Here is a 15,392-nt window from a genome sequence, read left to right as displayed (position 1 = left end):
CTCTCTCTACCTCTCTCTCTCCCTCTCTCTCTCTCTCTACCGCTCTCTCTCTCTCTCTCTCGCTCTCTCTCTCTACCTCTCTCTACCCCTCTCTACCTCTCTCTCTACCACTCTTTCTACCTCTCTCTTCCTCTCTCTCTCTACCTCTCTCTCTCTCTACTCTCTGTCTACCTCTCTCTCCCTCTCTCCCTCTCCCTCTACCACTCTCTCTCTTCCTTTACATCTCTACCTCTACCTCCCTCTACCTCTCTCTCTGCCTCTCTCTCTTCCTCTCTCTCTCTACCTCTCTACCGCTCTCTCTTCCTCTCTCTCTACCTCTCTCTACCTCTCTCTCTCTCTACCCCTCTCTCTCTCTCCCTCTACCTCTCTCTCTCCCTACCTCTACCTCTACCTCTCTCTCTACTTCTCTCTCTACTTCTTTCTCTACCTCTTTACCTCTCTCTCCCTCTCTACCTCTTCCTCTACCACTCTCTCTCTACCTCTCTCTCTCTACCTCTCTCTCTCCCTGCCTCTACTCTCTCTCTACCTCTCTCTCTCTCTACCTCTCTCTCTACCTCTCTACCCCTCTCTACCTCTCTCTCAGCTTCTCTCCCTTCCTCTCTCTCTCTCTACTTCTCTACCTCTCTCTCTTCCTCTCTCTCTACCTCTCCCTCTTTACCTCTCTCTCTCTCTACCCCTCTCTCTCTCTACCTCTCTCTCTCTACCTCTCTCTCTCCCTACCTCTACCTCTACCTCTCTCTACCTCTCTCTCTACTTCTTTCTTCTACCTCTCTCTCTACCTCTCTCTACCCCTCTCTAGCCCTCTCTCTACCTCTCTTTCTACCTCTCTCTCTTCCTCCCTCTCTCTCTACCTCTCTCTACCTCTTCACCTCTCTCTCCCTCTCTACCGCTCCTCTACCACTCTCTCTCTACCTCTCTTCCTCTACCTCTCTCTCTCCCTACCTCTACCTCTCTACCTCTCTCTCTACCTCTCTCTCTGTACCTCTCTCTCTCTCTACCTCTCTCTCGCTACCTCTCTCTCTCTACCTCTCTCTCTCTCTCTCTACCTCTCTCTCTCTACCTCTCTCTCTCTCTCTCTCTCTACCTCTTTCTCTACCTCTCTCTCTACCACTCTCTCTCTACCACTCTCTCTACCTCTCTCTCTACCTCTCTCTCTACCACTCTCTCTACACTCTCTCTCTACCTCTCTCTCTCTACCTCTCTATCTCTACCTCTCTCTCTCTACCTCTCTCTACCTCTCTCTCGCTACCTCTCTCTCTCTACCTCTCTCTCTCGCTACCTCTCTCTCTACCTCTCTCTCTGTCCCTCTCTACCTCTCTCCCTACCTTTCTCTCTTACTCTCTCTCTTCCTCTCCCTCTCTACCTCTCTCTCTACCTCTACCTTTCGACCTCTTTCTCTACCTCTCCTCCTCTACCTCTCTCTCTCTCTCTCTCTCTCTACCCCTCCCTCTCTCTCTATACCTCTCTCTCTACCTTTACATCTCTACCTCTCTCTCTACCTCTCTCTCTACCTATCTCTCTCTCCCTACCTCTACCTCTACCTACCTCTACCTCTCTACCTCCCTCTCTCTACCTCTCCCTCTACCTCTCTTTACCTCTGTCTCTCTACCTCTCTATACCTCTCTCTCTCTACCTCTCTACACCTGTCCACGTCTCAACCAGTTGAATTCCGGGAAGCCCAAACCATCAGTATTTCAAATCTGCGCATGAAACGTGGGTAGGATGAGCTGTGTAGCTCAGAATGGGATGCTCTTTTTACATAATTTGTATTTAATAGAATTGGGAAGCAGGAGAGCAGTCTCACAATTGAGATAGGGATTCACATACACTGGTGACAGCTTTTAAATTGGCTTTAAAACCATTCAAAGATGGCTGCAGCATCTTCGTGGGATGTGGTGGACTAAGTGGCAGCCGGAGCCCTATAGCACAGCTTGTCATTTTAAAAAAAAAACAGCATTGACATAGCCCATAAGTCTCCCCTTTGGGACCTTATAAGTGTTTAGTTGTCCAGTACAATATCCTTGGTGCAACAACATCAAGTGTTGCATGGCTAAACACTTATAAGGTCCCAAAGGCGAGACCTATTGGCTATGCCATTGCTTGTTTATTTTTTCCTCTGTTTCATTGTGGTTGCCAGGTAATCTGCTGTGGAGCCTTACATGATATTTCTCCCACCCCACGGGTTTCTTTTGTTATTTAAGCTCGTTTGTCTTATTAGATTTTTTATTTGTTTATTTAATACTTGTGCTCAATTATGTCGGAGGATGGTGATGAAGTAAAAATGTTGCCCCCCCCTGGAAAAATTTCTGCGGACGCCCATGCCGTGACGAGGTGTTAAGGCGCTTTTATAGGGTACAGGGTGGAGGTAATGTACACTCCCTACCACCACCAAGAACTAAGGCAGGAACCCCCACCCAACTCCGCACACCAGCCCAAGCACCAGCATGTCCTTGTGGATAGAGCGTGTTTGCGCATCCGTGCGCCGTGAACCGGGGGCCATATCTGGAAGTTGTCCCCTTTTCACCGCCATGCAGTGGCCCATAAGGAGCCGGAAGGGTCGCTCGTCGTGCCTCCGGTCTGAACACGTTCACTCCAGGAAACCTGTGGAGCATAGCGTGGCCTGGCGTGTTTTCTCAGAGACAGAAAATAATTACTTAGATGTAATGTGTGCCTTAGTATATGGTGTTTCTGTGGTTTGTGTGTATCCTGAAGTCATTATTGCTAACAACATAACAAAAACTAAAATAAAAATATATATATTAATTTGTTGGAGCTTGTTTTGAATGTGTTTCACATTAGTTTCATAGCATCACTTTATCGCAGTAAAAATAAGCAAAAAAAATCCATAACAGAGTTTGCTTTTGGCATCATGCTACATGGCAATGGGCTTTAACTGAAAAGTGAGTGCAGGTGGTCCCATGGATAATATGGTGCATAGCTAAATACTTACCAGGTCCCAAAGGCGAGACTGATTGCATTGCAAATGCTTGTTTTTTTTGTCATTACTATTTTCTTTGTGTTTAAACACTCTACTAGAGCGGATCTTTTTCAGTTGGATCCCTCGTATATTTTCCCCCTTCCCTTGTCCACGTATCGTGCCCCCACTCTCCCTTCTGTCTTCCCTCGTCCATGTTGTTGCTTGTCCCCTTCCGCTTTCATCCATGTCTGTAGTTGTTGCTTGAAGCTCCACCTCCTTCATCTGTGTTGCTGCTTGCTCCCCCACCTACCATAAAAAAAAGAAAGCTCTATGATGTGGACACCACTGGCTGTGTTATAGCAGGTTTCCTTCCCACAACCCCAGTTGTTCATATTGCATCCCTTCCCTCTGTGTTGCCTCCCCCCGTATTGCCTCCCACCGTATTGCCTCCCACACTTCCCTCCTTCCCCCCAGTAATAAAATAAGCACAATCACTTGGTCAGCGCTGGCCGTGTCATAGTGCTTTTTTTTTTACTTTCAGCCATACTGTCTGGCAACCACGCTGCTGTACAACATGGCTAAATATTGACAAAGCCATTGGCTTTGATGTCATAGATGAAACCTATTGGCTTTGCCAATGCTTGTGTTCAATGATATCTGCTTGGGTTTTGAGACTTATTATGGCCTATTTAAGCTACATCAGAGTGTATTACGAACTTTCAATAGCATTCCCTTAAACCAATGAGATCTGTGGGGGCTGTGGGGCAGATCCCCGAGCAGAGTATGGCGTTTGGTGTGTGGCTATTGCGTGGAGCTTCTCCCATCTGCTCCTGGTGGCGGCAGGGCCAGGTAGTCGTGGTTGGATCCCAGTCGGTTCCCTGCAGCGTGCTGAGTGAAGCAAAGCCAGGAGTTGGGAGCAATCAGCACAGTCGTGGACGTGAGCCTTCACCAAGTACCTGTGCATCTGTGATCTCATGCCTCACTCATCCTTGCCTTTTGTGAGTGCGAGCAGCTGGCAGCTGGTGGAGCAGAGGGGGGGTGCCAACATGTCAGTTGCGGTTCAGCTGCTGTTGTCAGCAGCTTACCTAGCAGCTTACTTCATCCAACCGTAAAGCTGTCATGAACTGCTTGTTCCAACCATTCTCCCCCACTCATCCAGCTCATCTTCTGCCATTGCTGTGGTCCTCCGCCCACTCAATTATCTACTCCAGTATTTAACAGACAGCTATCATTGACCTCAAGACAGTCAGAGGCTCCCAGACCGGCCCCAGCCCACTGCTTGGCCAGGACCTCATGCCACCCGACTCACTGCACTACCTTTCACTGGGCCTTGGCGGAGTTCACAGACTTCTGAGTATTAGAACTCTGAGAAGTGACCGAAACTCCACCGCGCTACGCGGAGTTGCAGAAGTGTCAGAGTGCATTAGGTCATGCCATTTGCGGTATTTGTCCCATGCTGGAAAATCAGTGCAAAAGGCACCGTGTGCAGGGCAAGAGAGCGCTGCTTCTTCCTGCCACTCGAGTAGATGTTCTACTCGAGATACTGCTTTCTGAGCAATCTTGCCAGAAGGGTGTCTGGAGTAAGATTTCCCTCACTCGATTCGCCAATTTAACGTTGGCGAGCGCGAGTGAGGAAGCGCGCTATGTGGATCGCGGAGTGGGTAAAACACGGCAAACTCCACAAGCGGAGTGTAATTGCACTCCCAGGCCTACCCTTCAGCTCACCTCCACAGTTGCAGGCTCCTAGACGACTTAGAGCAGATAGAAGCGTGGGGCTGAGCAGTCAATTTAGCAGAGGCTTATCAGTGGAGAGGTGTGACTGCAGCAGTATCGCTGCGGCCGGAGGGTCAAGCCGAGAGGTGAGAGACGATTATACTAGTTTCTGGTGCGGTTCGTCTCCCTCTGCGTGCACCCCCGCCTTCACCACCCGCTGCACCGGTTACAACAATGAGCACCGTCCTTCCACCTGCGGTGCTGAGGGACTTTGTCTACTTCTCCATCTTCCAAATTCTATACAGCATTCCAAGCAGGGGCGTAACACATTCCCCCGCAGCCCCCGTGTTTCGGGGGGCCCCAGCACTCCAGGGGCCCCTCGGCTCACTCAGCAACATGCCCAGGCCTCGTAAAATATGAAATGCTACGCACGGGCCTCACAGGCTCTTCTTCATGAATTAAATTGTGCCAAGTTCAACTGCGCACGCTCGTGCCCCGCGCGCGCCCCTGGCAGGCTATCAGTCTTCTCCATTAATGAAAGTGTGCGCATTTGCGCAAGTTCAACTGCGCATGCCCGAGCCCTGCGCGGGCCTCCGGCTGTGCCTCAGGCCCCTCTGACTTGGCTTGTACCGGTCGTTCCATCTCCTCTTCCTACTGCTGGGTGTGGACACTGTGAAGATTGCTGCAGTTTTGGAGAGTGGAAGCACGCAATTGTTAATCAGATAAGCCTATTAATAGCTGTGGGTTTGTGTATTCCTGCTCCTGAGTGAGCTCCAGAGTGAGACGATGCAGCGCCAGTTTGCTGCTTCCTCATTCTCTAGCAACAGCCTGGCCTGATGCTCGAGAAATCCTGCCGGGGGTCATGTCATGTGAGAGAATTAAGGGATTGACTGCCTAAAATCTTTTCCTTGCCCCTTTTGATAAATGTCTCTATTTTGTATAACTCTTTACACTGAGTGGGGGTAGGCACCTGCACATAACATTAATTAACAAGCATCGACCGTAGTAAGCAAGTACCACTGACACCGACAGTAACATAACCCTCTGGTAAACCTCCAACGAGAGATTCTTTTCCTGGATCACGGCAGGAGCAGTAGTTACATAAATACTCACTGGCCGCACCCATTGTTACATTAAAAAGTTGCTTACTTGGTTCTTCTGCCTGTGTCATGCGTCTGGGATGAAATTTCTCTTTTATCCAGTTTTAGATTATGTTCTTCGCATTTGTGTTGCGCCAACCATAACTTTCGGGGCATTGAAAGTGTATTCTCAAACTGGCCTTCCATTGGTGCTCGCTGCAAAGGCTATCAATTGATTGTGTGTTGGTGGATTTTGGTTGTGTGAGGTTAAAAGAGTATCCGCCTGCTTCATCAAGCTAAATTGCACTCGCAAAGGGCAAGATTCTCAGAATCTTGCCTTTTGCGAGTGCAATTTTTGCATTTGGGATTCATCATCCCAAATGCAAAATTCGCTATTTAAGAATTCGCACATTTGCGAAGAATTGAATTTAAGGAATCTCTATTTGAGATTCCTTAAATGCAATTCAATTCATGAAGCATTTTAAAATTGCGAAAATGCAATTTTGGGCCGCTATTTACCGAGAGGTCAGACCTCTCGGTAAATAGCAAAAACTTAGAAAAATGCTTTTAAAAGCATTTTTCTAAATTGCATGTTGCACACACACATGTCCTTTGGACATGTGTGTGCGCAACACCTGTTTCAATTTGCATTTAAGGGGTGCTACAGGGTGTCCTTTGGACACCCCTGGCACCCTTTAAATCGCTATCTTATTTGCGAGTAGCAAATTGCTAATCGCAAATAAGGAATACTCCCCTTCATTCCTATGGGCCTTTAGGAATTGCTAAATAAATAGCGATTCCTACACATTCCTTATTTGCGAGTAGCAAATTGCTAATCGCAAATAAGGAATAACTCCCCATTCATTCCTATTGGCCTTTTGGCCCATAGGAATGAATGGGGAGTTATTCCTTATTTGCGATTAGCAATTTGCTACTCGCAAATAAGGAATGTGTAGGAATCGCTATTTATTTAGCAATTCCTACATGAATACCGTTTTGCGAGTCCTTAATAGCGATTCGCTATGAATCGCTATTAGGGGCTCGCAAAACGGCCCGTTGATGAATAAGGCTGTATGTTCAAAGTTATATTTAGTGGTTTGTGTACATTAGCCTCGGCCACTGAAATTATGCAATTTTGTGGCTGCAGCCATTTTCGCATAGTTAATGATTTGCAATATATAATCCATAATCTGCAGATTTTCATCAAATAAATTGTTTCTAGTTCAAACGGATCAAAAGTTACTAAAAACGTGGTGACATGGTCACGAATAGTAGAAGAAACTTCCAGAAGGTTTACTGGTCCTCTTGCAGTTGCTTATTTCATTATTTAGTTGTTAAACTGGGACTAATGAGGTGACATTTTTTGGCCAGACAGTATTGCCACGAGTAAATGTTACAAAATAACAAAGCTATACTATAAATAAATGTGCTCTGTTATGCTGCAAAATTTTCATTTTCTTGCCACATAGTTTGTTGCTCCCCTGCCACATAATTCTAGTGACCCTGACTTTAATGTGAAGATAAATTGCATTCCATTTTAGGAGATCTAGATACATTTCAGCAGAAACTTGAGACTACAAGAAAGTATAAGAGCCAGGAGCGTAACACAGACGCCTACAGCTCCTTTGGCACAGGGGTCCCCCAACCTTTCAGGTGCCCCCATTCAGACCAAGGCCAATGACTATCCATGAAATATGGGAGACACGGTTACCCCTCATCACATTTTGCAGGGAGCACAATCATTTTGCGTTATGCCACTGATCAGAACAAGGGGTGTCAAACAGACCCCGTCAACTCCTGTGGCTTGGGAGGGAGGAGGGCAACCCTTAAGTGGCCCCAAACCCTTCAAAAAGGCCCCATTGCGCGACAAGCCAATGATATTTGTCAAATATGGAAGACTCGTTGGTTGGCCCCTCTTCACATTCTGCAGGGGAGGACCATCATTTTATGCTGCGTCACTGATAACAGCATCTCTTTGGTCAATCATATACAACACCAAAATGCTTCCCAAGCAGGTCACATTGTAACTTAACACTTAAAATCAAGCACTACCTCCTCGTGTAGCATGCTACCATTCATCAATGCACTTTGTTGTCTCATCAAGGGTATGATGCTCTATACAAACCCAATTACCACTCTACTTCTCAAACGTGTAATAGGGCTCATCAGTCATGTCCTCACTCCTCACCTTGAGTAAATGCTTAAACATACAGCACAGCAATAGAAGCCTAAAGTTAATTCATGCTGAGTAGTTGGAGTTCCAGTAGTAAGCAAGCACATCTGCTTTGCCAAATCAATCCCTAACCAAAATGGTGACGACTGGCCCCTGTATTCTACAGAAAGACCAGGGAATGTATGGTTGGGAGGTAGACTTCTACTCTTGCTACCTTCTGAGATTAAGTTGAGGTGCATTGGTAGTTATGGGTACCGGGGACGATGCTGACCATATCCCTGTATTTCTCCACTGTAGATACTGGGAGGTCTTTGGAAATTATCTGTTTTACGTTAGGCACACAACATAATCTATTTAAATACTGTTATTTTACGATTGTTGTTTTGTTTTATTTTACTGGGTATTTTATAGCACAACATTCGCTACCTACTTGGCTTCTTTGCGCTTTGTGCAGAAAACAGCGTATGGTTGTGATTCATCCTGGGCAGGCTCTCAAGTGGGGATTCCATTCCTAAACTGTAATAGTATGGCTTGATGGTTTGGCGGTTGAGTATTATCCTTGTGAAGGTATCCATATTAAGGCGTGGGTATGTTCTGCTACCTTCAACCCAGTCTCTGTGAATACCAAATTTGTACTGTATTGCCCAGTCAACATACCTTTGTAAACTGGTTACTGAGGCTTAGTTTTTTTCTGGTTCCAGTTCCCCCTGGGCTCCCACTCTGCCTATTCCTTCCATTTGAAATGTACATTTACTACTGTATTGTGAGAATGCATTTCATGAAAAGGAATATAAAGTAGGGTTGCCAAAAGAAAAATGCAGGCCATGTGTTTAAAGAGCCTGGAAAGACCTCGTTTTGGCACTAAATAGGGTTATAAATGAAAAAGTATGTATTCATTTGACTTTTCTGTCTTTGTTCCCTTTAATTATCAGTCATGGGTCCCATCATTCAGGCAGCACTAGAACACAAAGTACGTTCTATTTATATTTGCTGTTCGAAGTATGCACAGATAAGTGCTGAAAATACGTCTTTAGGTGACTGCTTATTTTTGTCGGGGGGAAAGTGGGAGGTGGTGGGCCAGACCGCTGGAGGGGCCCCCTCATTGTGCTTTGCAGGGGGGCCCCCCTCAAGTTTCGTTACGCCACTGGTTCCAAGTTACTAACAGCAAGTCGCTGAGGGGAAGTCTCCCCCATACTTACAGCCAACTTGGATAGTGAGGAGCCTTAAGAGCCTACCAAGGGTCGCCTTCCACATTTACCGGTGAGCTCTGCAAGCTAACACCCCCTAAACCCATGTTGACAGATCAAAGTACCCACTACTTCCAAGCTCCTCATGCCGCTTCAAGCGACAAAAGCAGAGAAATGCTGATAACTGTCCGAGCAATCCTCTGGCACTGGACTCTTATCAAACCCCAAATAAAAGATGCAAGACCTGATCCTGTCTAAAGCTGAGCGGGGACCCAGTGTACATCAGCCAGCTGTCCCAGTCTCCCCTCCAAGCCTGCGGCAGAACCAATAAGCCTAAAGCATCAGGCCATGGAGGAAGAGCAGAGCTACCACTTCCCTTCAAGACACACGCCTTTGAGGCGCTAGCAAAACATCTAAATGTAACTGTCAGACAACCAGCTCAGCCTCGCCAAAAGCAGCCCCACTTGATTCAATTAGCCCAAACGCAAACAGCGCTATGGAACACAACTATGACCGAGGCAACCTCTCAGCATCTTTTTACCGATACCTTGATTCAAAAATTGAAAAAATGCTGGAGCTCAGCCAAAGCTATTTAGAGCATCTGATGCAACAAGGCACAATCTCTCGGATCACCCCAATCCGCTGATCTCCATATGACCCGCATCAACGCCTCCTCAGACGCCATTGCCAGAGCACCGCTATGGCAGTCATCCAAAATGGAGCTTCAAATCGATCTTTTACAATCTTTGGCCCTCCACCCAGCGGACCTGAGTGCCTAGTTGGATTTCATCAAAGAGCAAATCCAAGGCGAGCTGGAAGGAGGGTTGTGTCCATGTGGCCCCATCATCGACAATCTGGCACACTAACAGGGGTTCTAACAGAGCTTTTTGCCTCTGTCAGATGTACGACCGGCACATCCATAGGCAACAGGAACCTTGCAAAAAACCCATGAAAACATGGCAGGCGAAGGAACCGCCGGGATGAGCAATGCAACACTCTCAAAGACAGAGGAAACTCTTCAAGAAGAACAAAGAAACACAGCTCAAGCTCCCACCAAATCAGCAACCTCTTAAATGTAAATCCAGTATTCGTAAAGTGCGAACAGTTACCCGAAGGCATCCCGGCACTGGGGGCCATCGGGAAGATTAAGCAAGCTATTGCACAGAGTCAAATGGTGCTGGGCTGACCAACTGCCGGTGATCGAACCGTGAGCCCCAAATTCCAGCATCAGTAGCCCTGGCTGTGGCGCCACACATCTTAACATCAACAGTAGTACACAACCCTTGTCTGTCAGTTAAAGGCAACACCAAGGAGGCAGCATTGCCCCCAACTTAGCCCTTCGTGCCACTCTCTCAGTGAGTGAAGAAAAAAACTAAAGAAACTGCTTAAGAAAACTGAAAATTCCTAAAAAGTAGCCCTAGTCTCAATGACCCGTAAAACACCTAAACCTTTAGTCAAACTTAAAGCTGCCCCTTTGTACCCAATATGTGCCCCTAAGGAGTGCCAGGTGAACATGATAGGCATTGCCCCACCAACGCCAACCCACGATATAAATATCCCCTCCCCAATAATTAGGGGAAGACTAGATGCAAGCCCCCAAGTTGAACCAAATAATCAGCCACACACAGAAACCTCCGGGTCTTTAGGACCTGTTGCCAAGAACACGCTCTCACTCTCATACTATCAGCTTAATAACCCTTCCACCATCGCGCCCATTCTAGATGCATCCTCAACTCTGGGACCTGATCTGCCCAAAGACCCATTTGGACACCACATGAGAACACTGCAAACAAACAACTCGAAAAGCACATTTTGGAGATAGTGCTAACACTGAGCTACCATATAAAATATCATCTCAACATACTAAGTAGGGACAACATTCTACACCTGCTTAAACATTTTCCACTCCTAGCCCACTCTTTAATATCTATGTTGCCCCACTGGCTAGAGTCGTGAGATCCTTTGGATTTGAGGTATTGTCAAATCGTGGTGTCCATTACTAACAGCATTAGTGAATCTGCTGCAATTTTTTAAAATTGCATGCAGGCAGTCTCAGCTTGGATGGTGGAGAATTATCTAAATCTGAATGGGGAAAAGACAGAGATCCTGATTTTTGGCAGTCAACAGGACATTTGGTCTAATGGATGGTGGCCTTACACCTTGGGCAGTTGCCCTTCCCCTGTATCCCATGGGAAAAACTTGGGTGTTATCGTTGACACATCTTTGTCTATGAACCTACAAATTAGTAGAACTGTGTCCACCTGTTTCGGAATAATTAGGCTACACTCAAGACTGACAAGTTTGATATCAAACTTCTCAGCACATTAAACCCACATCGATGCCAGTGTGGGATTTAATGTAAAATGCACTACAGAGAGCATCTTAGAGATGCCCCCTGAAACCTAACCTACAATCCACGTCTTGTCTGAGAGGCTGCCTTGGCTGCCACCCAGCAGACATGTTGCTCGACCCCTGGGTTGAGAGCCCCCCAGCTCTCCTGGGCCTGCAACAATGCACATCCTGGGCGAGATGCTAGGTCTCCTCCCCCAGGATGTGCAGGGAGAAGCTTCAAAGGCATGCCACCTTTGTGAGCTTCTCCAGAGCACTTGCTGTACTCAGCAACAGGCCTCTACCAGTTCTGACCCCCACTCTGGTGGGAAGACTGGCGGGAAACCCTACGTGAAGAAAGGGGGTGTGACAGCCTGTGCCAACACCACCCCTCAGGTGGGAGAGGCGAGGTGAAGCACAACTCGGAGCTCCGGCCATCATGAGGATGGGGAGCCCTGCGCAATCAGAGATAGGCTCCTTCCCCCCTCCCACAGGACAGGAGCAGGATAGTGGGTGTACTCACCCCCGGACAGGGACCTATTGGTCCCTGCCCTTCCCCTACCTGTAACATCCCATAAATTAATATTTAGGGGCACCCTGAACCTTCTTTCCTCAGATCCCGATTTCAAAACAAGAAAGAAGACCTTGCAGCTGCTAAGAAGAGGATGACACCAACTGACTTGGCCCCAGCCCTACCGGCCTGTTGATCCATGAACCTGCTCCTGCTAAATCCTGGCGTCTCCTGCGGACAGCAAGCTTGAGAAACCCAGAGGACCTGCCTGCCTTGACTCTCTTAGAGACTGGGACTCTCATGAGCAGTGGTTCTGCTTAAACAACAATACCCCTTGTGCCAGCCAGGAACCGCAAATCCAGCCCACTCTGCACCTGCCGAGCCCGGCCTAAAAAGGCATTACCATTTACAATGCCAATAGCTTAAACTCTTGCAAATGCGAGACCTATTACATTGCAAATGCACGCTATACATTTTTTAAAAGCGTTAGGAGAGAGCGTTTCCTGCCTGCAAAAACAGGCAGGACAAAGCTTTTTAAGAAAATGGTGCTCGGAGGATGTAATTAAAGCCAACCGAGTAACAACACACGTAACAGGGGGTGTCGCCACGAGAGGTTACAAAATGAGTCAAGGTGGTACTAAGGAGGGACTACTAAGCCTTATGACAAATGAACAGCCACAGTTTACAGTGGACAATGATACAAGCCAATGAAAAATATGGGCGGAGCTTCAAGTCCCTACCTCCCTATAGCATGCCTTGCAGAGCAGCGCATGTGCTCCCCGGGCTCGACCTAAAAATGTCACTGTGTCAGGCAAAATAAAGAAATGAAATTTATGTAAAGGCCCAAAATTACCTTGTGAGTCGAAGGTGCCCTGCAGGTTACGGCTGTTCCTCCTGGATTGGATGTAGTGCCTGGGAGGTCAGCAGGCCCTTCCTGGCAAACTAGCTATTCATTTTTTAATGAAAATACTACATCATAAGGTCTGCGAAGGATATAACAAATTGAACTTTTCATTTTATTTGAAAGGAACTTCAGTCCTGGTCCGAAGTGAACAATTGCAGCAGCACTGCTGAGTTTAAGTGGCAAAGTCTAAAAGGAATATTTCAATCGACATCCTCTATTAAACAAGATATTGGTATTTATTTAATTAAAAAGGTGTGTGAGGCCCCAGCGAGATTTGAACTCGCGACCCCTGGTTTACAAGACCAGTGCTCTAACCCCTGAGCTATGGAGCCACGCGCTGCTTACAGTTGTACAGTAGCCTAAATAATGGACGAAGAACGCACACCTGTGCCAAGTATACCCATTATTGTTCTTCATTGGGCGGAGAGTCAACAGGAGAGAGGACTGTGCGAGTCCGGGTGAGTCAAAGAAAGAAAACAGGATCTACAGGATGTTGAACAGCTGAGTCGAGAGACTGCTCCATCTCACTGCACAGTGTGAGTCACTCGCAAGACACACCTTGCTCCCTGCTGTGCACACTGGGATCCCAGCCCAGCTGCTGTTCTTTAATATGCACATTTAAGAGCATGGCAGGTGCAGGGAGAAGAATGTGTAAGGCAGGTTAGATGAAAGGACACGGCCTTCATAAAGTTGGTGCAACATTGTCATTTAGACATTTTTATCTGCAGGGAACCACGCCCACTAGTGGCTTTCACGAGGCACCCGGGATCTGGCTGGTAAGATTCATAAAGTCCACTGATGGGAAGAGAACCGCTCGATGGGAGAAGCAGGTACAGAGAGCAAGGTGATGGAGGACAACGTCCCCACCCCCCTCTCCTCTCTCCAAGGGTTTTCCCTTCTATCTTTTCTAAGTGCTATATATAACAGGAGATGCTATTAGGCAGGGCTTCATTTGTAAAGCTAAATTCATTAATTAATCAACAGTTGAACAAAGGTGTGCAATTGCCCAAAATGTTTTAAGGAGGGTGTGAACCACTGGGCCACCATCGCAGTGCTTGCTGTTTTCAGGGCTACCACCGGGGCCAGCTTGGAAGCAATGGTAGCTGGGGAACCTGCCTAATAGGTTCGTTTGTGGGAGGGGGGAAGGAGTTTCACACTGGGTGACTTTTACAGCACAATTGTCACATAAATGTTCAACAAAAATTCAAAGGTTCTGAAGGGGCGCGAAGGAAATATTCCCGAATTTTAGTGGTGCTCTACGGAATGCCTTACACTGGCCATGGATGGTGGTACCCACCTCCCACTGTCACGCGGCTCTCACTTATCCGAATACACAGAGCATCCTTCACTGTTTTCAACCTGTCCTTTCAAGTGGATCTGGAGAATGTAACTTAAAGGGGAAAGGTGGACATTTCACAATCTCTTGCAGTAGACAGGGGCCCTCACCACTTACTTTCAGAACCAGGGCAAGCCTCATTCTAAATTTCTATTTATTAAATTAGATTTATCGTTGTTTATTAATCAGCAAACCCTACACGTTTCACAAATCTTCCAAATATTGGAATTGAGAAGTCTTACATTAAACAGGAACTTCTGTCTTTGAAGACATCAAAGGGTTTGTCCACTTCTAAAACCTTGTGTTAGGACTAAAGAATAGAGGGGCATATTACCAAGGGTGACGATAGGCAATTATCGCCGGTTTAGCAGCCGCTTTCAGCCGCTAAACGGCGATAATTCTATCGCTCTATTAGCAAGCTGTCACTAACTGATGTTAGCGACAGCTTTTAGGCGATAGCGAGCGGTTTGGGGCCCGTTTTGCATGTCCGCGATATTTATCGCTAAGGACATGCAAAGTGGGCGTACCCAACCTGTTAGCGGCTGAAAGCAGTCGCTAACGTCGCTATCGCCTATTAGCAAGGCAGGCGTAGCGATGGAAATATTCCCGCTATCACCAAAAACTAACGCCTGCTCAGACCAGTTCTTAGCCATGTTATCCAATGGGAGGTGGATAACATGGCTAAGAGCATTTTGTCGCTAATGCGTGAATATCGCTGTATTCTTAGCGATATTCACTCATTTCGCTGCTATCGCTGGATATTTTAGCACAATGGAGAAAAACGTTGCTAATAGCATGTTTTCTCCGCTAAAATATCCAGCCATAGGCAGCGATAAAAAAATCGTCTCTAAGCCTATTTAGTGATAATTATCGCTACTTGTTGGTAATATGCCCCAGTGTGTGAAATAGCGCACTACACTGATCATCACAGCTTCAACCAACAGAAGTCAAATCTTTTCTTCATCCTACTGGGAGTGATAATATATTTCCGAACAGTTGGGGATCTCTCTTTCTCCCTGTGTGTGTCGCGCTCTCTCTCTTTGCCTCGTGTTTCTCTATCAGACAAAGTCCCTTAACTTTAGTCAACTTGTCACTAAAAAGTGAAATGTGTGAATTTGTTGGACGATTCTAAGAAACATGATCCAAAAAGCGTGTGTTATTTTAATTTGGTCTTTTTCGCAGCAAAGACCTTCTGTTTAGGCTTTGCAATAAGTATTGGAAAAAGGGTTGAAAAAAAATATAGA

General features: G+C 46.7%; 1 non-coding gene across 1 annotated transcript; it reads right to left on the bottom strand.

The window, feature by feature from the left end:
- Positions 1–13,071: 13,071 nt before the first annotated feature.
- On the bottom strand, positions 13,072–13,144 carry TRNAT-UGU (transfer RNA threonine (anticodon UGU)). The gene has a single exon. It is a non-coding gene; the product is annotated as a tRNA-Thr (tRNA).
- Positions 13,145–15,392: the final 2,248 nt, after the last annotated feature.

Source organism: Lissotriton helveticus, chromosome 1_2, assembly GCF_964261635.1.
Source record: "Lissotriton helveticus chromosome 1_2, aLisHel1.1, whole genome shotgun sequence".
In the NCBI taxonomy this organism is placed as follows: domain Eukaryota; kingdom Metazoa; phylum Chordata; class Amphibia; order Caudata; family Salamandridae; genus Lissotriton; species Lissotriton helveticus.
This window is presented reverse-complemented; position numbering and strand designations above follow the sequence as displayed.